The 27037-nt window shown below is 37.9% G+C and overlaps 1 protein-coding gene and 1 long non-coding RNA gene across 2 annotated transcripts in view; both read left to right on the top strand.

Annotated features, from left to right (window-relative positions):
- LOC136855581 (blastula protease 10-like) overlaps positions 1-27037 on the top strand; it is a 58863-nt gene that overhangs the window by 18835 nt on the left and 12991 nt on the right. The window lies entirely within an intron of this gene.
- On the top strand, positions 356-4119 carry LOC136855605 (uncharacterized). The gene is made up of 3 exons (XR_010858076.1): positions 356-425; positions 3066-3164; positions 3534-4119. It is a non-coding gene; the product is annotated as an uncharacterized lncRNA (long non-coding RNA).

Here is a 27037-nt window from a genome sequence, read left to right on the forward strand (position 1 = left end):
TTTTATCTTGTTTATGAACGCGACCGTGCTTCTGGCAACGCTATGAGGGCCACCACCAGGCCGTGGCTGAAAGTTTGGGCCACCGCTCATCAGCGATATATGCTGTACCAAAACTCGTTGCGCCGAAGAAACTTCGGCGCAATTTACTCGTTTTCTTTCGTTATAATAATTTGCTTTAATAAATAACGTAATGTACTTTTTGCCATTGTGTACCATTGTTTTGGAACGCCAGTTAAGGCTTCATGTGCGGTCGTTAAATCCATCCAAACCGTTACCACGCTTGCTCTCGCCGCAGTCTGACAGGCCCTAAAAAAGGGACGAAGCTTCCGTCCGCGAATTTCGACGCCGAGTTCGCTGACCAACGCCGAAGAAACGGCATCGGATTCAACATCACAATCGTCAGCAAAGCGAGCAACTGTCATAAGGTGAGTTTCAGGCGGTTTCCCACGAGCACTTAAACGGTTCTGGCCACTAGTTGCATCATGCTGCCAAATTTAACAAGTATACTTCTGGAATACCTGCCTTCTTTTTGGGTGCGTTGCGCCCTGGAAACCTCTGAATCCACATCAGGATTCAAACATGAACTAGGAAACGCAGCAACCCCCTGCTAACCTATTACACTACACTGACGCAGGTTTAGCAAATGAGAAAATTAAAATACCTGCTTAAAAAGCGCTCTTGTAGCTGCGTTAACGTATGCTTTGGTGTCAGTTGCTACAAGATCTCAGAAACTCGCTCTCATGAGACCCGCAGTCTTTCCTCGTTTTAAAAGAGCATCAGTTACTGACAGAAGCACATTGTTATTCAGGACTGACCTCACAGTCAAGATGGTGATGCATTATGAACTGCTGCTCATAATGTCTCTTGTGGTTCATCTACAACTTTTGTAAGGAATTGCTCAGTTAGCCTTCCCAAGGCATATAATTTTCGTCTCTCACTTTTCTCTCTGGTACAGCGGAATGATAAAGTATAGTGATTCTTATTTTAGTATCACCGATCTGTTTTCATAGTAAAGATTAAGTGGTTTCTCTCTCTCTCTCTCTCTCCCTCATACTATAACTGGTTCCTTGGGTAGATTCTTATGCCTGCAGGACGTTTGTTTGGTTGGCTCTGATTGGCCTGGTACCTGGAGGTTGTGGCTCGCTCACTGTCTCATTTTTACGTCTGCCGCTCAGAAGAAAACTGTAACATGTTTGTATTTCTTCATTTTATCTCGCATTTTGAACAAGATAGGAAAGTTTTGGTCATACCATAAGTTCAGTATTAATTAGTACAACTAAATCATGATTTCCTGAAATCAATAAGATAAAACACAAAGGAATTACAACGAGTAAAGTGAAGAGGAAGAGCTTTGTTTAATTCTTTATACCTGTTTTACTTATCATCAGTTTTCATCACTCCTTGCAATCAAGATAAAACAAAACTTGTGTTTTCACCCCTTAAATTCACCTGAATAAGCTGGTGCTTTCAGATTTTTAGATGGGTGTCATATATGAAAATGAAGAATATGTCTTATTATGTTGCATCCGTTCTTGACTCAGTTTGCCAAGAGACGCGTTGGTCCTCTCAGCCGTTAACAGTTGCCAATTAGCGATATGAGAAGATTGCAGTTTCGACAATATTTGCCGCATTATTATGTCATTACAATTTCCATAAATAAATGCATAGAATTCCCATTATGACTCTCGAACACTTTCACTCCTATATCATATATGCCTGTATGTCTGGACATATCTGATAAAAAAAAAATAATCTGATGGATGCATCTGGATGTGCTGGCTTCAATTTAGACCGCCAACAGATTTTATGGTAAGAAATAAAAAATGTGCTTTCGTTCATTGAATGAACTTATGAAAACCATAAGCTTTTGATGTTATTGACCAGAGAAACAAGCGGCCATAATAAATGCACTCATCATTATGTAGGCCTGTTATTTATCATGTAGCCTACAGTTTCTACGAAAATTTCTCACCTAGACTAAATTGAATGCATCCATCTGATTATTTTTTCTTATCAGATGTCAGACATACAGACATATATGATGATGCTTGAGTGAATGTTAAACGTCATAATGATTCTGTGCATTTAGTACAGAAAATGTAATAAACATAATAATACAGTAAATGTTGTCGAAACTGCAAACTTCTCGTATCACTAATTGACAACTTTAAACAGTGCCTCAAAGTTCTCGCTGTTTGCAGACCACGTTTGTTGGCACTACTGCCAAACTGAGTCAAGAACGGATGCAACATAATAAGACATATTCTTCATTTTCTCTTCACATATGACATGCATCTAAAATCTGAAAGCACCAGTGTATTCAGGGTGGATTTATTGTATGAAAACACAAGCTTTATTTTATCTTGATTGCATGAATGATGTAAAATCCGATAAGTAAAACAGGTATAAAGGATTAAATGCTTCTCTCTTCACTATTACGTGTTGTAATTCCTTTGTGTTTTATCTTATTAATTTCAGGAAAACATGATTAAAACCGAATCCTATGGTATGACCAAAACTTTCCTATCTTGTGCAAAACGTGACACAAATAAAGAAATATAAACATATTGCTAGTTTTCTGAGCTACAGACGTAAAAATGAGACAGTGAGCCAGCCGCCTACCTCCGGTACCAGCCAATCAGAGGCCGCCAAACAAACGTCTCGTAGGCTCAAGAATCTACCTTAAGCGAACCAGTTATAGCCTAGGTACGACTTATGGCTGTCTTGCAGTTTTCGTTTTTCACATTTAGAATAATATTGTCTTAGCTTTTCTTCAGTACTGTATTTTCAATTGATTTGTGCTATAATTTTTAGATAGAAAGACTTGGATACATGTTTTCTTCTTTAAGAATTTAGCGAATTGGTCCTCGAAATACATTAAAAAAATAACTATAATAACGATGCAGTTAGTAACTCTCAGTTGGATCATTATTTAAAATATATATTGCGTAGTTTTGGGGCAGACAACTTTTCAAGTACTCCAGTTAAAATAGACTTTTTGGTTATTTCGAAGACTCATTTAACGAGACTCACTGACAGTTTTCATTCCCTTGAAATGTTTACAGCTGATCACTACAGGAGACGTCGGCGACACGGGCACAATAGCCGCCCCCCGTCAACCCAACTACACCTGGCAGAAGAAAGCTTGTGAATTCTGGATAAGGGTGAGTTCCAGCCGGGTGTGATGGCAACGTTGGGTGTCAAGCCACCAAATATTCGTGAAATTTTACCTCTCATCTCCCTGGACTCCATATTAACCCCTCTTCATTTATGAGCCACTTCCAATGGAATTGTTCCGTAAGATTCCTTCACTTCTCAGTTCAAACAATCATTTGCTTAGCATGTGAAAGTCTAAAAAGGTGACTTGCAGTGTAGGTAGATTTTACTATTTTATATTAAGTATACATACACACAGCACATATATATATGTGTGTGTATCTATGTATACACACACATATACATGTGTGTCTATATATTATATACATACATTATATATACATATATATGCACACATATATCTTCCTTTATGGCAGTCTCCAATCGACACCCGGATTCAGCTCGACTTCACCTCAATGGCTATGTCGGTGGACTGCGCAGTGAACAGCGTCGTTGTAAATGGAGCAGGTGACGTCACTTATCCTTCAGACAGCAGCGACAGGTACTGTGGAACTAGCCTTCCCCCGTCAACAACATCTGCGGCCAATAAGATGAACTTCTCTTCTTCAGCAAAGGAGATGCAAACCTGTTCTCTGCGACATGGACTGTCGTTGCAGCATAGCGAACGAGGTCCGGAAATTTCTTTGGCAAAATGATGAGAGTGCTGCTTTGGCGTTCAAAATTTCCCATACTCTGAATAAATTTCGATAACTGCCACTTTTTCTCTGACATGTGTTCAACATCCTGAAGGTTTCATTATGTAATCAGCAAAAAAAAAAAAAAAGTTTGAACAAATATCTGTTAAAAATCTGCCTTGATCATATCATTGCACGAAGCCTGAATGACCTGGAAGATGAGGTTGTCTGGCCTGTACTGTGAACGACTTCACTTACTTCCTTCCCTTTTGGGTTTCATTGGCCTAATATTTATTTCAGTGGGAATATAAAATTCTTGTAAACCTTATCATTTTTCATTATTTCCCTTGTGGCGAGCCTATTCTGCGGAAAACTGTAAGACATTTTTTCTTGTTCCATTATGAGGACGTTATTATCATTATTATTCAGAACATGAACCCTATTCACATGAAACAAGCCCACAGGGACCACTGACTTGAAATTCAAGTTCCCAAAGAATTTGGTGTTCACTGAAGAGACGTAACAGGAAATAAAGAAAGAGGAGATTTGCTATTAGAAAAGAAAAAGTAAATTAACAGCCTAATAAATAAATAGGTAAAAATGTAAGTAAATTATCAAAACACAAAGAGAATTGTTTAGGGCAGTAATACATTGCGCCACAGTCCGGCGGTGTGAGGAATAGATGAATATTAAAATATAGTTGAGCAAGCGGAGGGACCTTACATGCATATCGAATTAGTATCACTATTCCTCTTTATGAATACCAGGGCGGTGTTGAGATATACACATTTCACGTTCGCTAGCATGATATCTCGTTTTGCCCAGATCTTATGTTAAAATGAATGATTTAGTTCCCCCCCCCCCTCTCAGTGCTAAGAAGTAACATCTTGATTTTTAAGTTAGTATTGTTTTTACGAAGTTTCAGGAAGTCCAGTTAGCATTTAGGCTCTCTAAATGTAAGACATGTTGTCTCAATAGTTGGTTTGAGTAGTTAAAGTAAGTCATTGTGGTTTTCCCTGACCCAGCCACAGTTAATGGTGTTCAATAGTACTTGGGGATAACTTTTTATTACTGAAGGATTTTTCTCATTCGTAGAAAACCATTACATAGAATTAACAAAGGATGGTGTTCAATCTCTTTTTTTTAGAAAAGGTTTCAACCACAAGAGAGTTCTGATACACTTAAAAGGAATTTGTTCCTCTAGTCAAATATTTACCACCTTATCAGAAACCATTTTCCTGACTACTTCTGCATCTGTTTTGTTACAAGTAACACTGTTAGGCGCATCCACGTAAACAATGGTCAACTTGGTGCATTTTTGCTGTAATTGATGCAGAAGTCAAGGTTATAATAACGTTTTGTGAAATACTAAATTTTAAATAGCTGTGAAGTATTTCTTCTAATAGGTCATAAACCATTTAGTGATTTTTTAAAGGTCTTCAGTTCAGTCCTAAACGGGCACGATGCCATATTATGGTTTTATGAGAGTCTGACGCTCAGATCATCTGTGTTCAAGTGACGCTAATACTTTTGCCGACGCGACATCTTGGCATCCTATATATATATGATAGGTAGGGTTTTCATTATTAGGCGATGGTTTTTACTCCTCAATGTCTGGATAATATTTTGATTGCACAGTCTGAAGTTTGTAGTCTGAAGCTCGAAGTCTGATTTATGGTTTTTATATTGCATATGATTTTTGGTGGCTGCTCTCATTACGTCTTTTGCTAATAGTCTAGAGGTGACATGAATCCTTTTATTTTTTGAATCCGTAGGTGACCAAGCGTCGTGACAATATCTTAGTTCGCGAACACAGGAAATATTCTCATCATAATGAGGTCGAAATGCCTCGCTAGTCTCTGAGTCTAAGGATTCAGTTCTCACCTACAAGTCTTTTGGATGAATATTACTTTGCTGATGGTGAAATTTTGTAGGAATCTTCCTCGTAGATATACTGTAGGTATACTATGAGTACTTATATATATGTAGTTATTATACATAGAAGATGAATAAGCTCTCATACACAGAGGTTTTATAGGAAATGTTTTGCGTGGTTGCTTATTAACAAGTTGAACAGTTATACAGGTCTTCCTGCTATATGTATAAAAAGTATAGGCTAAAGTACATTTCATAAGTTGGCCATATTTATTGATATTCAATTTGTGAGGGCGTTCGTCAGAATAAGGGGACATGTGAGCTTCGGAATCACTCTGCAGAAGTACAAATAATTAATTGACTAATACTGATATAAAGAGGAGAAATAATAAAAATAAGTTTGTGGCAATAAAGTCTGCAGAGATATTTCCTCTGAAGAGTAATACTGCACAAGTAGGCGCCCATGTACATGATGGTTTTATGTGCCGTTATGGTATTTCGGACTATTCTAAGGGGCGATCGGCGCGATCGCCGAATTTCGAGGAATTATCGATTTTTAGTTTTTTACAGTTTTGGACTGGTATGTGTCTAAATAAACATGTCCTAAAATATCATTGCTAAAAAAAATTTTTTTTTAATGTTTTTTTTTTACATTTTTGTTCATTGAGCGAAAAATTTTCGTAAACATTCTGTATGACTTTTTAGGTGGAAGTGAGAAATGTACTTTACTTTCCTACTAAAATACACATTATCTACTTTAAAAACTTTAGCAGAAGCTCTTTGTCCTGAAACATTTGAATCATATATCAAGGTCTAAAAGTTTAAGTATTATGTGGTCCAGGTGTTTGGCCATTACAATAAATCACAGACACTTTGTTGAATTGACTAAAAACAAAGTTCTCATAATTTACAAATAAGAATATATGTATAGATACATATGTATGTTATGTGCCAACAGGTAGTTTAAATTAACATTACTGGCTACTGAAGTGTAGTAAGCGATGAATGTGTCTGCTAGCTGCATTTTGTTTTGAGCAAGCAGCATCGTCAAAAACTGCTTTGCAGCATAAGAATATCATACTTGTAAGTAATTTTCTGAAATAGGTTTGATAAGCAAAATATGTTGTTTTTTTACCGGCTCACTGTCAAACATTGTTCTGCTATATTTGAAAAATTCTGTGTTGATATGGTATTCTTACACTATGTGAACAATTTTATGAAAATCTTTTCTTCCTAGAGTAATATCGCAATTTTAAGAAAAAGATGCTGACTTTTGGAACATTTTTCACTGCGCTGGCATACTGTATTTCAACATCTCTGATGGGGAATTAGATCCCCCTGTTCAACTTTAAGTACTGCACTGTGTTATTAGGTTTATCTGTGAGGGCATCACTGCATGCTTCATGACACAAGAACTCTGATTAGCAAAGCATTTTTCCTCTGAGCTGGACGTTTATTATCCCGAGAAAAAGATTTAGTGAGCTCACATCCAATTAATGAACACTGTAAGGAATGTAATAGTTGATTTATATACTTCCTTGAAATCTGTGAATTTTGCGATCAAGACAAAACTGCAGAGATTTTGCAATAGGTTCACTTGAGTTGAACTGCTAGTTTTACATTTTTTTTTTTAATCTTTACAACATGATAAAATATTAGTTAGTTACCTAAACATAAATAAAATTTGATTCTTACAACTACCTACAATAAAGTTCTGATCATAACTGACTTACAAACATGTGAGATAGAAATGTCAAAATGATGGGCCACAGTGGCTTCACTTAATTTGGGTCAGGGCATCTCTGTAAATCTAGCCTCCTTGAGTGCCCCCTCCCCCCATCTTGGGTAAATTTTTACTTTAAACCATTCAAAAGATTATACAATCAAAGAAAATGAAAAAGGAACCTGAAGAAATGACACTACAAAATATCAAAGCAAAACCTAAAATTTTTTATTCATATGCAAAAGATGAATAAATAAGAGTAGAAATAGGCCCTCTAAATTGAAGGGCGATTAACGAATGAAAAAAGGAAATATGTAACATAATGCTTGAAAGATATAAGAGTGAATTTACACCTAGGGTGAAAATGAAGATAATGATACAGAAATAAAAGTAGAAAATACTGAATACTTATCAGATATAGATATTACAGAAGCCGATATTGTCTGAGCTAATGAGTAAAAATGGATCAACAGCAGGACCAGAAGGAGTACCTGTCATATTGTTAAAGAAAGTGGTTCATTCAATCGCAAAGCAGTATAATATTATTAAGACAAAGTATAGATACAGGCAAGATTTATGATGAATAAATTAGCATATGCTCTACTTTTTCAAAAGTGGTTCCAAGACTAGAGGCAAGTAATTATAGGCCTGTGAGTCTGACATCTCATATTATGAAAGTATATGAAAGGGTAATAAAAAATATAATGAAACATTTAATGAAAAATAGATTGTTAATATAGGACAACATGGTTTTGTACCGGAAAAGTACACAAACAACTGTTAGTCCACCATGAAAGCATATATAAAATATGATAAATAGAAAAAGATACAGATGGTTTACCTAGACTTTGCAAAAGGCTTTTGACAAGGTAGATCATAATATATTAGCGAAAAAATTAGAAAACATAACATTGTTGACAAAAGTAGGAAGATGGATAAAAATTTTTGCAAAACAGAAAACAGATAGTGATTGCAAGCGATGAGAAATCGGATGAAACTACAGTATCGATTGTACCACGGGTACGGTGTTAGCTGCATTGCTGTTTGTGATTATGATTGCAGACATAGACAGTAATGTTAAGGACTCAGTAGTAAGAAGTTTTATAGTGGCTTACAAGAATAAGTAAGAAATTGCTTTAGTGATGAAGATAGGAACTTCGCTACAAAAGAGACCTAAATAAAATATATAAATGGGCAGAGATAAATAGGGATGGTATTTAACTCTGATAAATTTGAATCAATGAACTATGGTGATAAAGTAGGAATGCTATATGCATATAAAGGACCTAATAATGAGACAATCACAAACAAAGGAAAAGTTAAAGACCTTGGTGTGATGTTGAATAGGAATATACTATGCAATGATCAAATACTTAATTCTATTGCTTAAAATACAAAACAAAATGGGAATGTTGTTCCAGCACTTTGAAAACAAGAAAAGCTGAACACGCCCAGTTATGGCACATAAAGCGTCGTCGTAGTCCACTTGAATACTGCAATATAATATGGTACCCACACTACCAAGGATATTGCACAAATAGAAGTGTACAAAGGTCATTTACATTTAGAATAGAAGAAGTTAAGGACCTTGACTACTGGGAAAGACTACAATTCTTAAATTTATATAGTCTTGAAAGGAGAAGAGAACGCTACATGGTAATTCAAGCATGGAAACAGATAGAAGGAATTACCGAAAATATCATGGAACTAAAATTATCAAAAAGAGCAAGCAGAGGTAGATTAATAGTGCCAAAAGCTATACCAGGAAAATTAAGGAAAGCACACAGGACATTAATCCACCACGCACTATCGATAATGCAGCGTCTATTCAATGCGCTACCAGCTCATCTGAGAACATAACAGAATTGGCGTAGATGTGTTTAGAATAAGTTAGACAAATATCTAAGATGCATCCCAGACCATCCAAGACTGGAAAGATGCAAAATATACCGGAAAATGCGTTAGCAACTCTCTGGTAGACATCAAAGGCGCCTCACACTGAGGGACCTGGGGCAACCCGAACGAATTGTAAGGTCTGTAAGGTAAGCTACAATCACGTTCTAGAGTTGTAAATATGATTTTACTCTGTTTTAATGCATGCTTGAATAATTGTGATGCTCATTTCAGCAGCAAATTGGTAGTTTTAAATAAGTAACTTACCCGGTAATTATTTAGCTAAGAGTTTCTAACTCGATGGCAGATTCAATTTTGAAAATCACGGTAGCATTAGTTTTTTATTCATGTAGGTGACTAACCTCACCCACTTTTGGGGTAAGAGAGAGAGGACCAACTCAGCTAAGAGCTTCACTTTTGTTTTTGCTGGCTTAACAGCAACATGTTGTTAAGAGAGCAGCTCAGTTCTGGTTTCCGTCTTGAGATTTTTACCTTTTGGTGGTGTATTTTCTGCTGCAGTAGCCTTTGGCTTTTGTATTTGAATTAGTTGACAGTGTTTTATCCTGATTTTTTACTATTATTCTCCTAGGAGATTTACTTATTTTGACTTGGTTACCTAGTACCTATGTCAGACTCTGCCGCATCGAGTAGGTATTGCAGCAGAGGCTTGCAACACTCGCTTGATTAAAGCATGTTAAGACTCACACACTTTACGTACGAACATGTAAGGGCAAATTTGTTCAGTTGAATTGACATGTGAGGAATGCTGTGAATGGGATGAGAAAAATGGAAAACTTTAGCTTCTCACCTATTGAAGTTAGAAAGGGATTGTAAAAGGAAAGTGGGAAGCGTACATGTGAAGTGTAAGTGGAGGAGGTGGCTGGCCGTCCCACTAACTCTCCTAGGCAAAGGTCACTGCCATACTCCCCCAGCCCGGGGAGGAGGCATAATGGAGGCCCAAGGGAGGTTGGCGGGGTCTGCCCACAGGTAGTCGCCCCCCTCAGTCGCACCTGTGATGTCCCAGGTGTTGACAAAAGACAGCCATTGGAAAGGCATGTTAGGTGTTCATCATCTATCATCTAGTTTGGGAGATTCTAGCCCTACTCACGGCCACCAGTGGAGATTCCCAGACAAATCTTGTCCATTGAAAAGACACATATCGCTCAGGGACCAGTCCCCTCCGTCATATGGCAAGAGGTTTAGGGAACAGCCTGGTGGTCCACAACCATCGTGCCGCAAATGGGACAGTCCTGAACATTTTTCACCGTCCGTAGCTCCCAGGTCATCGTCAGTATCCCACAAGCTTTCTAGTTCTTCGTCCAAGTGAGACTTCTCGCAATCATTCCCGTTCTTCATCTGAGCGCCCGGCCGGGAACGAGCAATGCCCATTGGTGGCTGAGTGCCCATTGACAGCCAAGCGCCCGCTAGTAGCTGAGCACCCAGTAGAGAAGAAGTGCCCAGTAGCGCCCACACACCGCTTGGCGCCAGAGAGCCTTCCGGCGCCAATGCATACTTCCATGACTGAGCACCCAGATTGTTCGACGCCTGCTCCTGTTTTGTTTTCTTCTTTATTGAAGTGCCCGGTGTCTTACGTGCGCACCGCCCGACATCTACAATTCTGTCAAGTAGAGTGGCTGTAAAAGTGGATGTAACAACTCCCAGTTTGGACCCTTTCTTGGTACTACCTCAGAAGCAGTTGGATAATATTTTGGGTATTCTTAAGAAGTCTACCGCTTCGTCTACAGTAGCACCCGAAGATCCTTCGCTGTCCCCAATCTCATCAGAAGAGGAAGATTTAGGACAGGAATCCACCCTGTCTGCTTATGCTGCTTTGCTGAATTATTTGTTAGACAATTTTCCAGATTTCTTCGCACCAGCAGCTCCCTCTTCTCTTGCTTCCCCAAATATGATGAGTGACCTGCCTGGTGATTCGTCTAGACTTCCAGAAGTGGTTTTATCATCCTTGTCTAAGAATGCTATGGGGAAAGTGGATAACTGGCTTTCAGAAAAAAGGCGTCAAGGCAAAGCTTGTTTTAGCATTCCGCCTTCTCATCTGTCTGCAAGAAGATATCGGTCGTATGCTACTGGAGAAGCTCCCTCCCTGGGAGGCTGCCTCCTCCCAGAGGGACTTCTCCAGACTCATTGATTCAACCTGTAGGTCCACCTTTTGCTTTACAAAGACTATGTTCTCTGCATTGGAGATAGACCATTTACTGAAAAATCTGTTCAAAGTGTTTGAGATCTTTAGTTTTTTGGATTGGTCCATAGGGACCTTAGCAAAGAAGATGAGAGACTTGGATCATCCTCAAGATATTGCAGTTGATTGGCGTAGTGTTCTCTTTTGCGCGGAAAAGGCGGTCAGAGATGGTTCAGTGGAGTACCTTCCCTTTATGCCACGGGGATCGTGAAAAAGAGAGAACTCTGGGTCTCCTTTGTATCAAAGGGAGTGACTTCTTCACATAAGTCAGCACTTCTCCTCTCACCCTTGGATAATACACATCTTTTCCCGCAAGCAACAGTGGAGGAAGTTACCTCTCACCTTCACAAGAAATCGATTCAGGAACTACTTACTCAATCCACGAGACATCCAAGAGAGTGGACTGCCACCCCTACTATGTCATCATCTCCTCTTCAGCCTCACCCCTTTTGAGGTGGCAGGCAGAGATCACAGTCAAGACCACGAGCAACTGTACGTTTCGCCTCGCATGCAGTCAAGAGACCTGCTTCCAAACCTGCAACTCGTAAATGAGGACTCAGTCCTTCATGCGTCTGTGGGTGGCCAGACTCCAGCTTTTTGGGAAAGTTGGAGAATGAAAGGGGGACAGTTCAATGGGTGATCAAAGTTTTAAGGGAAGGGTGTTCCATCCCCTTCAAAGAGAGGCCTCCCTTGTCCAGCGCTCCTGTCAAATTGACAGCGTATCACAGGATCAAGGGTTTTTACTTATAGAACACCTGGTATTTGTAGCTGTCGTCTCTGGCAGGAGGAATTTTAAATTTCGCGCTAGAGCTAAAAACACCTAGGTGATCCCTCTACCAGCGCCTCTATAGGTAACAAGAACTATCCCAACAATGTTCTAGAACCCGGTAAGTTTTCTGCCGAGACCGGTAACACGGTCTCGTTTTGTGGTTGAATTTTTTGTCTGCAATTTATACTTAAGTATTTCTTTGTGGTTTTTTGCTAGCTAGCGCTTTGCTTTTGTGGTCGGAATTAATTCTTTGTACAATATGTCTGATTCTGGTTCCCAGTATGAATGTTGTGCTTTGGGCTGTAGGACTCGGTTGCCTAAGGCGGCCTGTCGACCCCCATTGGTTGCTCTTCATGTAGGGTAAATTTTGTAATTCAGAGAATACATGTGAGGAATGTATGCATCTAACAACGGATGAATGGTCAGCCTTGAAGTATCTCTGGAAGTTAGAAAGGGACAGAGTTGAGCTTTGCAGAGGTCATCATCTGCTAAGTCTGTAGAACAGGTAATTCAATCTGTTAACCCTCTCCTATTAACTCTCCTTTGTCCGACCCTGTTGATCCAATCCTATCACCGTGTCAGGTTAAAGTCCAAATGGACACTAAATTTTCAGCTGTGCTCAGCCATCAGACGATGGGCCAAGCCATTGAAAAATTGGCTCCTCGAAGTGAAGTGTTAGTTGAGAGGTGTCTGTTGACCCACTGGATTCTCCCAGACTAGACCTCTGTCGGACTCCTGGTTCAGGAGAGGGCATGTCGAAAACGAGAAGGAGGCAGTAGGGCTTGCTCCCGGGCAGTCACCTCAAATCACTGTTGTGCATTCCCAGGATGCTTCCGCACGCCATAGAAAAGGCGCTGCTGGGGATGTGTCTTCTAGTGGTGATATATATATATATATATATATATATATATATATATATATATATATATATATATATATATATATATATATATATATATATATATACATATATATATACATATATATATACATGTATATATATATATATATATATATATATATATATATATATATATATATATATATATATATATATATATATATATATATATATATATATATATATATATATATATATATTATATATATATATATATATATATATATATATATATATATATATATATATATATATATATATATATATATATATATACATATATATATATACATATATATATACATATATATATATATATACATGTATATATATATATGTATATATATATATATATATATATATATATATATATATATATATATATATATATATATATATATATATATATATATATATATATATATATATATATATATATATTATATATATGCATATATATATACATATATATATGCATATATATACATATATATACATATATATATATATATATATATATATATATATATATATATATATATATATATATATATATATATATATATATATATATATATATATACATATATATATATATATATATATATATATATATATATACATATATATATATATATATATATATATATATATATATATATATATATATATATATATATATATATATATATATATATATATATATATATATACATATATATACATATATATATAAGCAAACTGCTCAACCCCAAAAACCAACAATATAATATATCAATAACATTCAGTGTTTCATACATATATACATATATATATATATATATATATATATATATATATATATATATATATATATATATATATATATATATATATATATATATATATATATATAGTTTTTAGTACAATAAATTTGAGTCAAAGATCATCAAAATTTGGAATGTCGAGGTCAAGGTGTCTTTTCACAAATCTTTTCACACGATCTATCATTGAAAGTGAAGATGGATATTTAAACAGGACAGTAAAGCGATGACTTGCCAGATGGTTTGTAAGGAAATCCATTCAAACGGGAAAACTATCAAGAGCCATTTACTTACTGAACAAAACCCCATAATCTATATGGTCCATATGCATAAAGAGAAAGTAGAAATGGATTTTCTGAAGAAACAGACAAATTCACAAACAAATGAATTATCATTTGCCCAAACAGCCGTGGCAAGTCGGAGTCCTGGGGTTTAAAAGTAGCATGACATTTCTCATTTGGAAGCATGGGGGTCGGGGGGAGCGTCGTTCCCTGCTGGAAAGCGGAGGAGAAAGCAAGTCGGTTGTTTACAGTTAAAGACTCTAAGAGAACTACTAACAAAGAATGCAGATTAACTGTCTTTGCTACGTTGAAAATGATGTTACTCAAGAATGATCTAGAGATGAAGAGAACTCACGAATACTGAAGGTGATGTGAAATTGCTGAATTATGATAATTCGAGGATGGGATGATTCTGGATCATGGTCCAGTCATCGACGGTAAATGGTTCGTGTCATGATTCATATTAAATGACTCAGCGGAACTCCCATCTTTTCAAACCCATTTCATTAATATTCAAATGACTTAGCTGTTACCAGTTCGATTTTCAGGCCAATTCCATTAGATCAAGAGAGAGAAATAACCATAAATCACTTAAAGTCAGTAGCTAAACACACTTGTATAATAACCCGAAAGGTGTGATCAAGAGAGATAATGACATGCATCGAAAGCGTACCGCGGATCAGCCACACTTCAAAACACCAACGGAGCAGGAACTATAAAACTCGCACGAGGCATTACATCCATAGCACTGTATCCGGTGTCTGCTCTTCGGTACCAGTCAGGATGGGTTTCATTCCGTGTCTGTGTGCTTGTTCCTTGGTGTTCATCCTTGCGCTCGCTGCTGGCCAAGTAAGTCTTGTCAACAAAATCTTGAATTCCGGTTAAGAGATATTTCATAGATGACTCCAGCTGGAAGCTGTGGTCCTTTAGATTTCAACTAAATGTGGCATAACTTTCAGTCCAAAGGAAATGTTAAGTGCTTATATTTGAAATAAGGCTAAGAAGGACAGTATACAAAAAAAATTAATCCAACCGAAAGTTTAGAACGTGAAACATAAGTTTACTTGGAATTTTTACACAAACAAACAAATAAAATCTTTCCCACAAACACAGTCTAACACTAGTTTTGCTTTCATTGAAAATCCTTGTCAAAGCCCTTAATTAGCTTTATTTTTATCATACATCCTCAACATTCACCACATTAAACCCTTAAATGCTTCTAGTTCAACTTACACCAAATACATATCTTCTCTGAACTCTAAAACATCTTCCAAAGTTGCTTTATAAAACTGCTCTTCCCATATTAGTCCATCAACCTATCTATCTATCTATCTATCTGTCTTGTCTTGGTGTGGCCTCAAGTGTGCAGAAGTTGGTGTTAATTTTATCAAGTGTAATTCTATATCAAGTACATCAGTCATGACGCTATGGGAATGATCAAGGTGGCCTTCTCCTCTCACCTGCTTTCCTTACCTGTAACCCATTGTTTACATTTGCCCAAACAAAACTAACACACAATACATATATACTGTGAATACCACACATAAATCCATATATGCGTTGGTATCTTCATGAATCAGCTTTTGTGAGAAATTTCGGTTTGTAGACCACTGCTCTAACACTTGACCTGCTGTCCCAGAAGTTCAAAGAGACTGCCCCTATGCGCCACTACTTTCAGGGCAAAGGTTGTTCGTATTTTTCATGATTTTGCAACCTCATTCTGTCTGTGAATTTTCTCACATAAACTCTATTGACACTCATATATCTTATACATTGAAAAATGAATAAGTCCCCGTATAAAAATAGAAAAACAAACGAAATATTCAGACATGCTGCGCTCCTAATTCATGCTGTGGGTCATTTTTCAGCCCAACTGCTCGTAGGTCACAGGGAATCTGTTCTCCAATTTTCATTCATTATTACAAAGCTAGATAAGGTTTGGCACGTTTCGGCGTAGCTGATTCGGCGTGGCCGATCGACGTCAGAGAAATATAATTTGGCTGTTCGGCGTACCCGTTAAGGCGTCAGAACATTGCAGTGTCACTGTCTTTGAAATTTTATTAGGATAAATTTTTCATGCACGGGAATCCAGAACAGGCCAGAGGTCCAAAAAAGGATGAAAAGGGGTAAAAACAATGAAAATACCCAACTTCTAATATGACTTTTTTGTCATTTATTCTTGGAATCAAATACTGTATTACACCATTTTATAAACTGAAGAAATAACATAAATTAAAAACATGAATTGCAAAAACCGTATTATAAAAATTTTTTAAAAAACCTATTCAATCTATTTAATCTTAGAAATTACTTTTTCATGTCGTAATTATGAGCAACACCTCTAAGGTATTCAATAGGGTCTAATGATTCAACTTCCAATATGACATTTTTTATTCGTTCATCAGCATCTCTATACTTGTTTAGCTTTTGGGGGGCCTGATATCCAGCTGTCAACTTTGCGAGATGTGCGTCACGTCCTTTCTGCACTTTCCATAGGGCATCAATAAATATCCAGACTGTGGGATGGTACATTTCAGGCTCATATTGCAAGCGTCGATTGGCTGCTTCGGCGTGATTATTGGTCCGATCTTCATTGTTTAGATTTCGTTCATAAAGGTTCCATGTCTCGGGAGTAAAAATTGGGTTCATCCTTACGTTTCCACACCTACTCAGTTGGCATAATATGAGTATCCTGAAACCAATGAAACAAGGCTGTTAGTTCATCAGGAAGAACTGCTGCTCATATATCCATGTGTTCATCCATCTTTTCTAATGGAACGAAAGCGAGTACTATGATCATATTGCCCCATAAAGCAAAGTCAGAATCAGTTTTATAACGATTTAACAAACCCAATGAAAAAAATGTCTGTGCATGTTTTGGGATAGATGGAAAAAGCACCACTTAATGCAAACGGTGGGAAATGCATCTTGCAAAGCACGAATGGCACCTTGTTCAAAGTCACAAACTATTGAAGTCGGTCTCAAATTAGGTTCGATGGTTTTAAGTAACTCAGATAAACGAAAATGTTACTCTTTGTTTGTTAGGAAGCAGAGCATAAACTATAGGAATAACTCCTTCACGTTTCTTAGCCGATATAACGTACACCTGATGAAAAAGACTAGGGACGATTGTGAAAGTCCCGTCAGCAAACCAAATTTCTGAGTAGACTAAATGTTGCAGAAGGCCAATTCCTCCAAATACTAATATCTTATTATTGCTTTCTCCTCTGTCTCCCAGTAGGAATTTCTCTTCCACACCCAGTTGGGGAACATATAATGTATAGGACTCAGGTAAAACTAAATGCTCCAAATCAGTTAGGTTAGCTGATGCCTTGTTCAATAATTTTCTGTTCCTTGCTATAAATTTTCGCATTGCAGGCAAGTCTGGAGCTAAGGCTAAACTAGCCTGAGATGCGCTAGCCAAACGTTTGTTTACCACAACTGTTGGTGGCTTGAGAGTTTCAGCACTTCTTTTTTTAACACTTGTTTTTACCTTTTCAACCTCTATTTTTGCAGCAGACGCTTCGTGGTTGTGTTATTCAACTGGCGAATAACTTTTCCATCCTTCATATGCAATCTCACTTTACATCGATCTTTATGTTCACATCTCCAAAACTTTATTTCAGGATCACTTTTGCTCATTGCTTCAAAAATAAAAGGGTTATCCATCGTGTATCACTTGTTTCTTCTAAGTTTTGATAAAATATTTGATGCCGTTTCGAATGATAGGGTTTAAACGACTGAAAAATTTGAAGCTGAACCGAGCTTCGAGTTCTATGAGTTTATAGCTTAGGCTAATTGGGCTATTTGGCAATTAAAACTATTACGACTTAACTAGACTGTGACGAATGAGAGAGAGAGAGAGAGAGAGAGAGAGAGAGAGAGAGAGAGAGAGATAATGACAACAGGCAAACGAGGGGACTGCCTTGTTTTGATAAATGTTCTCACACTACAACGACGAGTTGCTAATTATGGCGCCAAAACGACCCTCCGCCGAAAAAAAAACTGTTGAAAGGGCTACGCTGAATCGGCCACGCCATATGGGCTACGCCATAACGTCCCATTCCAGCTAGACACCACAGCACCTATCCGGATTCGCATTACTTTATTGATTTGTGGTTATTAAAACTGGCGTCACAACAGAGATTCGCATTAACATCGGTAGAATTGCATAACTTTATGCAACATTGATAATAGGTTCTCGAGAAGGTTCTGATAGACAAGAACATATTATAACATGAAGAATAGAATCATTTGCATATGCCCGGGTAGGGCGAGGAACAACTTGAAAGTAAGTCATTGTTCAAGAGAGCAAACCGGGTAAGGAGAGAATGGAATCCTAAGAAACAACACCAGAATTAGCAAAGGAGGGACTGTTAATTCAGGACTGTTAACCGCTATTGACTATCAATTCAGGACTGTTATCTGCTATTGACTATCAATTCAGGACTGTTATCTGCTATTGACTATCAATTTAGTCACGATACCAGAGGTTTTGTTTTCATGTTTGCGGCAATTTTCTTCGCAAAGCCGTTTGAAAACATTCGTAACTGCTTCCTCAGTATTCAAAATATGTTGTATAGTAGTTTCCTCTAACATGCATAATTACAAGACGAAAATAGTCGTGAAAAATTATTATAAAATGTCAATCTTTCGTTTTCAGGAGTCAGCGACCGATGAACCAATCATTCTGGTAAGTAACAATGGGAGAAATGACATTCAAAATTCCTTTGACAGCACTCGAAATATAATGCTTTTATAATCTCAGGGTAGTTGCTAACCGTTGATTGTGTAAAGGTTCCAGTATTTATGATTTTTTTCTCCTTTTCGTGTAAAAGGTAAAAAGTTTGAATTTAAAGATTCGGAATTTCAGAAGCCGATCATTTTCCGTTTAAATACCACAACACTTATGATGAGATAATGAATGAAACTCACTGAACTGACTTATTTCATCAACAGGAAGATCATCTAGGAATACGTCAGTTTCCGGTGAGTCTGCTGCATAAATATAATTTTGGTCGATTCATTTTTACTTCGTTATTCATTCGTCACTCGATTGTTAAAAGGGGACAGGAATTAAGATTACTCACTTCGTAAGCAAACCTCCACAGAACAGACATTATACATTTGGAAAGGTTTTGAAGACATATGAAGAAAAAAATAGGTAAATACTAATAATAAATTGATCAATGCCTTCAGAGCATGTAAGAAAAATCTCAGCCAATAACTTTAGAAGCAACAGCGCCCATAACATTGTCTGCAGGCGGTTCCACAGCTTTATATAAGACCAAGACAGTTGGAATGGAGTACAAAATCCAGGCCAAAGTCCAAGCGCTTGCTGGCACCTATGGAATTTTCAGCGCCGAAAATAATGTCGAAACAATTTTTAGGAGGATGGATTGGAAGATGGAAGAAAGAGACGATGAACGGAGGTATAGTAAAAGGAATGAAAGGGGTTACAGCTAGGAGTCGAATGGACGCTGTGAAAACCTTAAGTAATGGCTAAAGGGCACCGCGTGAGGTGCACTGACGGCACTATCCCCCCACGGAGGTACAAGACAGATGTCATGAGCGAATGTGAAATTGTGGCGACAGAAACGGTAAAAGCCAGTATGTTTCATTCCGTATTTAATTTCTGTCATAACGTCCCATCAGTTTGATTTTGCGCTGTGGATGTAATTGCAAGACCAACACCGAACTGTAGAAAAACAAATTTGTAAAAAAAAAGTATTAGTATTTGAACAATGAATTTGTAAAAAAAAAGTATTAGTATTTGAACAGTGAAACTTTTATGGAACACTAGGCTAATACTTGGCATGTTCTCCATGACTCTCACCGTTTCACACGCTTTGGGGCCGATTCTTTCAAATTTCGGCAGTGTCCGGGATGGTTGTTATCCCTCTTCCAAAATTCGAAAATCCTTGGGGAAACAAAAACTCACCAAGATAAAATGACTAACTGGTAACGAGTCCTCTCCTTCTGTGCAATAGGGGGAATGCAGCGGCCGGAGAAGGAATCAAAGCGGGAAAACAGTGTGTCCATGCAGCGTGCATGAATGACACTCACTCCGACATTGCGCCTGTTTGAACCTGAAGCCACGTCCACACGATCGAGCTTTGTTCGACGAACTTTGTCCGATGTGACGTCAGAAGCGGAGAAACAGCTGGCGAAGTCAGCAGTTTGCCCGCTTCTGACGTCACACCGGACAAAGTTCGTCGAGCAAAGCTCGATCGTGTGGACGTAGCTTTAGCCGTCGGTTAGAAATATTTCTCATAAATCAGTGCAATGTGTCAAGGCCTCATACATCGCATGATAACATGGTTATGTTATTGAGTGCTTCAAATTATTCCTGGGTCACACATTGGCGATTCAAGCCCTCGACCGTCGTAACGGCTGAATTACGACCCCCTTACACTCCAGGTATGACCAAAGTCTGCCTCAGTCGGCATGATTCCTCAACCGAGTCGCCGAGTTTGACGATGTCTGCCTAGTGTTGGCGGATGTGCAAGGCTGCCCAGCACCTGCGCAGTCAAGTCGCGGCAACTGTCAAAAGTTTCCATCACTAGTGGATCCAGAAAGATTTCATAGGGACCCACCAATTTTCATATTATACACACACACACACACACATATTGTTACATGGGTCATTCAGTGGATGAGTTAATTATTAATTACTGTAATTTGTATAGCCTTGCTTTACCTACGGCCCACGTAATCCTGTCAATTAAAGCTGTAAATTACCCCAAAAGACAGACAATTAACTTAATTAGATTAAGTTGTCAGTTGGAACTAGGGTACTGGGTATTTGATTTACTCTGGGACAAAAAGAATTACATAAAACCCATTGATTACCCACCCAGTCCAACAAAGGGAAAATGAATTGTTACAGTGAGGGAATCTACATGCACCAGTTAGTCCCCTTCGGACACAGTAAAATCTCCCTTACGTTAACTTCTGTGACGCAACAGCTAACAGCCCTAGTATCGAGCTCATACGAAGTTTCCTAGATTATTAAAGGCTATTCCTCTTCCAAGCAGTGGTATGATCAGGTCTCAAGTCTTGCCTGAGGATTACTTATAATTGACCCCTCCCTAATTCCTACTTACTGCAAGGGTAATCTCTTACTCAATCTCACTAGGCAACTCCAGTTATACTTCGTATGCTCGACTCCATAATACAGGAAATATGGTTCCACCAGGATCCCTAGTCAGTGGCTAAGGAAATGGGAAATGAAAATGGAAGTACAGTGGGAGAAATACCAGCAGGTTAGTAAATACTTGTCAGTTCCAGACTTACCTTTCACGTAGGCTGCTTGCTCGCTTGCAACTGACGCCTGGGGTCTGTGAAAACATGTAACGTCGTTCCACTAAGTATTAAAAAAGACGAAAGAACAAAGGGCAGAGTGAGCAGGTTCACGAACGAGTGTGTTCTTTAGACTGCTGGTTTCTCTCTGTCTGACTGACCTTGGGTCAAGGACATGGGCCCTGGTTTTGTTGTTGTCAACAACCATTCAACAACCATTCGTTCATAGCCTGCGGGCGGTCTGAAAAATGACAAAAACTCGCTGATACACAGTACAGAGAGAAGTAATGATTAAGGACACCCTCACCAAAGGTGGCGCCTGGTGACAACCTCCCTGTTGGATAGGTCTCCAATACTAGCTTATAAGCTGTTAGGAACGGTTAATTTTGAACACAACAGCTAGCCCGCTTCCCGCTCTACTTTCCACAGAGAAAGCTTTTCCCTGGCTTTGTCTTTCTTTTGGTTTTTTATTATATTTCTACTAAAATACTGCAGAGAGGGTAGAACAACAGAATATTTATAATATATATATATATATATATATATATATATATATATATATATATATATATATATATATATATATATATATATATGTCGAATATTCAGCATTTTCTATATTAGTCAAAATGGACCCTCGAACATCTGACCCACGATCTTTCAAAGGTCACCTTTCAGTTACATATATCTATCTTCTATATAAATATATATATATATATATATATATATATATATATATATATATATATATATATATATATATATATATATATATATATATATATATATATATATATATATATATATATATATATATATATAATATATATATATATATATATATATATATATATATATATATATATATATATATATATATATATATATATATATATATATATATATATATATATATATATATATATATATATTGAGAGATAACTGTAAATCTCAACAACTGCCAACTTTAATTTTTCAGGAGACAACGACCGAGAAACCTATCATTCTGGTAAGTAAAATGAAAGGAAATGTTGTCAGTCAAAATTGCTGTGATGTTACTCGGAATATACTGCTACTAGTCTCAAGCTGCTAATTTACTCAAATGCGATAGAACCATTGAAAAAATAACCATCGACTGTATAAACGTTCATGTATTTACAGTAGTTATTTCTTATTCTCATACCAAAGGTGAAAACATTTATGCTAATTATTAAGATTTAAGATTGGAACGTTGATCATTTATGCAAATATCAGAGAACTTACAATATAATAAAGAGAGAAATTCACTGAACTGACTTGTTTCACCAACAGGATGACCATCCAGGGAAGCGTCCTATTCCGGTGAGTGTTCATGCAAATGATTTTGCTCCTTTGATTCTCGCTCATTCTCCATTACCGAAATCTTCAAGGGACCGGGGCTGAAAGGTCATGCATTCGGTGGCCGCATTTCAGCGGAATACATTTTAAATTTGACAGGCAAAAAATAAGAGAAGAAAATGATGGGCAGATAAACTTGGCTTGGAGATATAAACCTAAACAAATTAATCAGTGCACTGAAAGCATTTAAGAAAAAATGTCAACCCATGAATTTAGAAGCAGCACCGCCCACGGCAATATCAGCAGACAGTTCCACAGCTTTGTAGGACGAAGAGCGAAAGACACGTGTCACGAGCTAATGTGAAATTGTGGCAACTGAACTATAAATACTTTGGGTGTTTCATTCAAAATTTGATCTCCATCATCACTGGTTAGCCGATTATCCTTCACCCATTTTTTTTATATCAACTATTACCTTTCAACATTAATATGACTTTCTTTAATCTTGCTGTCCAACCTCTCTGACTAGTATTCCTTGATGCAATTGTGGGGTTTTCTCTCAGTTCCACCTCTAGATCCCTGGACCTCGTTTTCGTCATTTTCTTGATCTCCTGATCATGCTGTCCAACCGTTCCGACCTCCTCTTTTCACTGCCTTGAGCGTTGAATGGCCGAAAGGACCGCTTCAGTGCCTGGCTTGACGGAGGAACATTCATAAACCATATATCATTCGAAAATTACTGTGACGAAGTTTTTGAACGCTTAGTTGTGTGTCACAGGGCCCTCTATTGCACAGGTTTAGAATCCAGCATCTCCAGCAGTTGACATGAATGATTATTAATTGGTTTACAAAAATGTGGCCATAAAGCCAAGAAAGAATTGGGGCATTTTCAGCGATTCAGTGATTAAGTCAGTGAAAAGATGGAGTTGGAGTGGTTGGACAGCAAGTTGGACGAAAGGGAATGGGGGATGGAGACAAAGTAAAATGCTAAAACGTGGGTGCAGCTAGGGGCTGAAGGGACGCTGCAAACAGCCCAAGTTAGTAATGCCAACAGAGCACCGCTTCAGGTGCACTATCGGCACCATCCCTCAATGAGGCTGTGAATGTTTGGTTATCATAGGAATACCTCTGAGTTCTGACTAGCTTTCGTGACAACGAGCTTACTGCTCCTCTGGCTTTCACTTCAGTGTAACTGTTTTCTATATATACGTCTCAATCGCTGCTTCCTTTCTCCAATGTCATGTTCTCAGGAATTGATTTCATCCCCAGGCAAAAGACCCTCCTATGTTCACCCCTCCAAGCAACGCCGATGCTGTTCCCATCCCGATGAAAGAAGACGTAAGTGCCCTTACGTGACTTCTCTTTCCGTTCGTTGAGTTGACGACTCATCTGTGATGCTAAATAGTCAAGATTAATAGGATTAATATTAGTCAAGATTAAGGTTTCATAAACATCCGATAAACGCATCCAGCTTTTTGCCATCTTTTTCGTAAATATTTGTACTATTATTTTGGAGAAACCAAAAACTTTGTTTAGTTGTCATTTATCCCATTCCGTTAAAATACCAAGAACTTACATTTTCTTATGTTTGGAGTTTTGGTAATCTATTGCCATCTGTTTAAGTATTTTTACTCTGATGCTGCTGTCTTTTGTTTGGAGAAAGGAACGCGATATACTTCATGAACCCATCCCAACAGCTCGGTGGATTTGAGAAAGTCAACCCCACTCACGTCAAGGGCGAAGAGCTGTTTGAAAGCGACATCTTGCTGTCTCCTGAGCAGAGAAGGCAGTTGCTGGAGAGGAAGGCCATACCATACACTTCCATGAGATGGCCAAATGGACCAAACGGAACTCCAGTTGTGCCGTACCAGTTTGGAGACAGTGAGTGAATGACCACTTGCATTTTATCGAATGTTCAGAGATCTGCAACAACAGGATAACCACATGAACAAGAAAGCCTCTCTTATTAATGCTAATAGTGCATGGATCATTCGCAAATCAATATTATTATTTTTACTGTTATTATTACCATTATCAATGTACATTTTCCTTAGTAGAACAAGCTGAAAGGTATTCCAATGTCAACCAAGTATACGTCCGCAAAATAGAATAAGTGAAAAAGGTAAGCAAAGAAGAAAGGATTAAAAAAATGAAGAAAGGATTAAAAAAATAATGTGTATTGTGTCAAATCTCTGTTTTGCATACATTCTTATGCATTAATCAGTCTTACAGTGATCCTACACCATACATTGTGTCACTGATCCCTATTTTACATACATTCTTATGCTTCCTAGAAATTAATTAATATCCTTACTTGGCAGTGCTTAATCCTGTTCATCTAGCAGCACTTTCCAGCAGTCTTCTGCTCCTCCGCCCAGGACTTCCATGAAACACACTCGCTTTACCAACCCTACCGCCTTCCCTTCTCTGCACGCTGTCACCCCCTTCAAATACTCAGATGCTGTTTTTCACCATTTTACCTCATCTTCCTCGAACTGATTCATCTCTTACCCTTCCTCTTATTCCTCATCAAGATTCAATATACGCCATCCAATGGCTTTCAGTATAAACAATTAATTTCTGCAAAAGAGAGCTGCCTTTACTACCATTTTATATTTCCAACTACATTCCAAACTTTCTGGAGAACTCTGGCGGTCTTCTTTGACACAATTATCATCTGGTGCTTTCACCTTAAATCCCAGACTGAATCAACGTGAGAATGAATCAGCTGCTATTCCTTCAGTGTCTATGTCAACAGTTGCTGACCTATCATTCTTGTTTCCATTGACCCTCAAAACCTCACTCTCGCTCAAATTCCCCTTCCAGGTTTGCTTCTACAACTCTCTTCTTTTCTTATCTTCCAAAAACCCCAAGATAAAGGAATCAGATGAAAATATATCGTTTTCAGACTGGTAAAAATATCCTTAAAAGTACCAAGCAGCCATGGAAACAAAATTTCCTCGTCTGAGACCAGCCCGTCTACGAGATCTATCGTCCCTTGATTCATGACAGATGCTGACTGCTTTTGCGAAGTCGTATTCTGCACAGCAAGTCAACATATGCCTCGGCATTTCTGTCAAGTCTACTGTAATATTTTTCCATTTCCCTTTTGCTCTGAAACCTTTCTAACTTCTGTTTTATTACAAACTCTTGATCCACACCCTTCCCTTCGTCTAATACCGCACAGCTCTCGCATTGCAACTTCTTTAGCTGTTACTCTTTTAGTTAAAACTTTACTCCACTCCGTAAGCATTTCACGCGCTGTACTGTAAGCATTCCTTAAGGTTCTTTGCAGCGTCCCTTCGACCCCTAGGAGCAACCCCTTTCATTTATTTTTCTGTACCTTTCAAACCTTTTTACTGTTAATTTCTGTTTCAGGCCTCAATGACGTCATAGGCCCCAGCACTTGGCCTTTGGCCTAAATGCTATATTCTATTCTATCCTTACTCCACACCTTCCCAGATATACAGTATTAAGTAATGCTATAGTCCTTATAACACTTATAGTCATTCATTTCATATTTGTCCTTTTACAAAGAAACGATCCTTGAAACCCTCTCTTCGTCCAGAATATCATAGGATTCGTTTACCTTCTCGTCCCAACAAAATATTGAGAATCATTAACTATTTTTCTTCTATATTGTTCCAGCGGATGTGAGTACCACAGCAGTAGAGGCTGGTCTGGCTCACTGGAAGGAACATACTTGTATTGACTTCCAGTTGATAACAGGGACTCCTCCAAGCAGTTACTTGAACTTTATCAAAGGCTCTGGGTGCTGGTCATACGTCGGGATGCAGTCATCACCCCAAGATTTGTCCATCGGAACTGGATGCTCTTCGGTGAGTCTTTGGTACCCAGCAGAAGAAATGTTCCCTGTGCAAAATACCAACGGGACATGCAACCCTTCATTTGCATATCCATTGAACAATGATACGCTATTTTAACGTAACGAGCCTCGTTCTCATGAACGTACATATTACATTTTAATTCAAGTTGTTTGATTTTGAAGAATATACTTAGGCTTTTTTTTTTTTTTCAGTTGGTATTTCTTTGATCTGTATCACAAATCCATATGATACATTTCCTTCAACAGTTGCCCCTACTCAGGTCCCTAATGCTATTGTCATCTCTCATTTACTTTCAGCTGGGGACTGTTGCTCACGAGGTGGGCCACGCCATGGGATT

This window comes from Macrobrachium rosenbergii, chromosome 32 (genome assembly GCF_040412425.1).
Source record: "Macrobrachium rosenbergii isolate ZJJX-2024 chromosome 32, ASM4041242v1, whole genome shotgun sequence".
In the NCBI taxonomy this organism is placed as follows: domain Eukaryota; kingdom Metazoa; phylum Arthropoda; class Malacostraca; order Decapoda; family Palaemonidae; genus Macrobrachium; species Macrobrachium rosenbergii.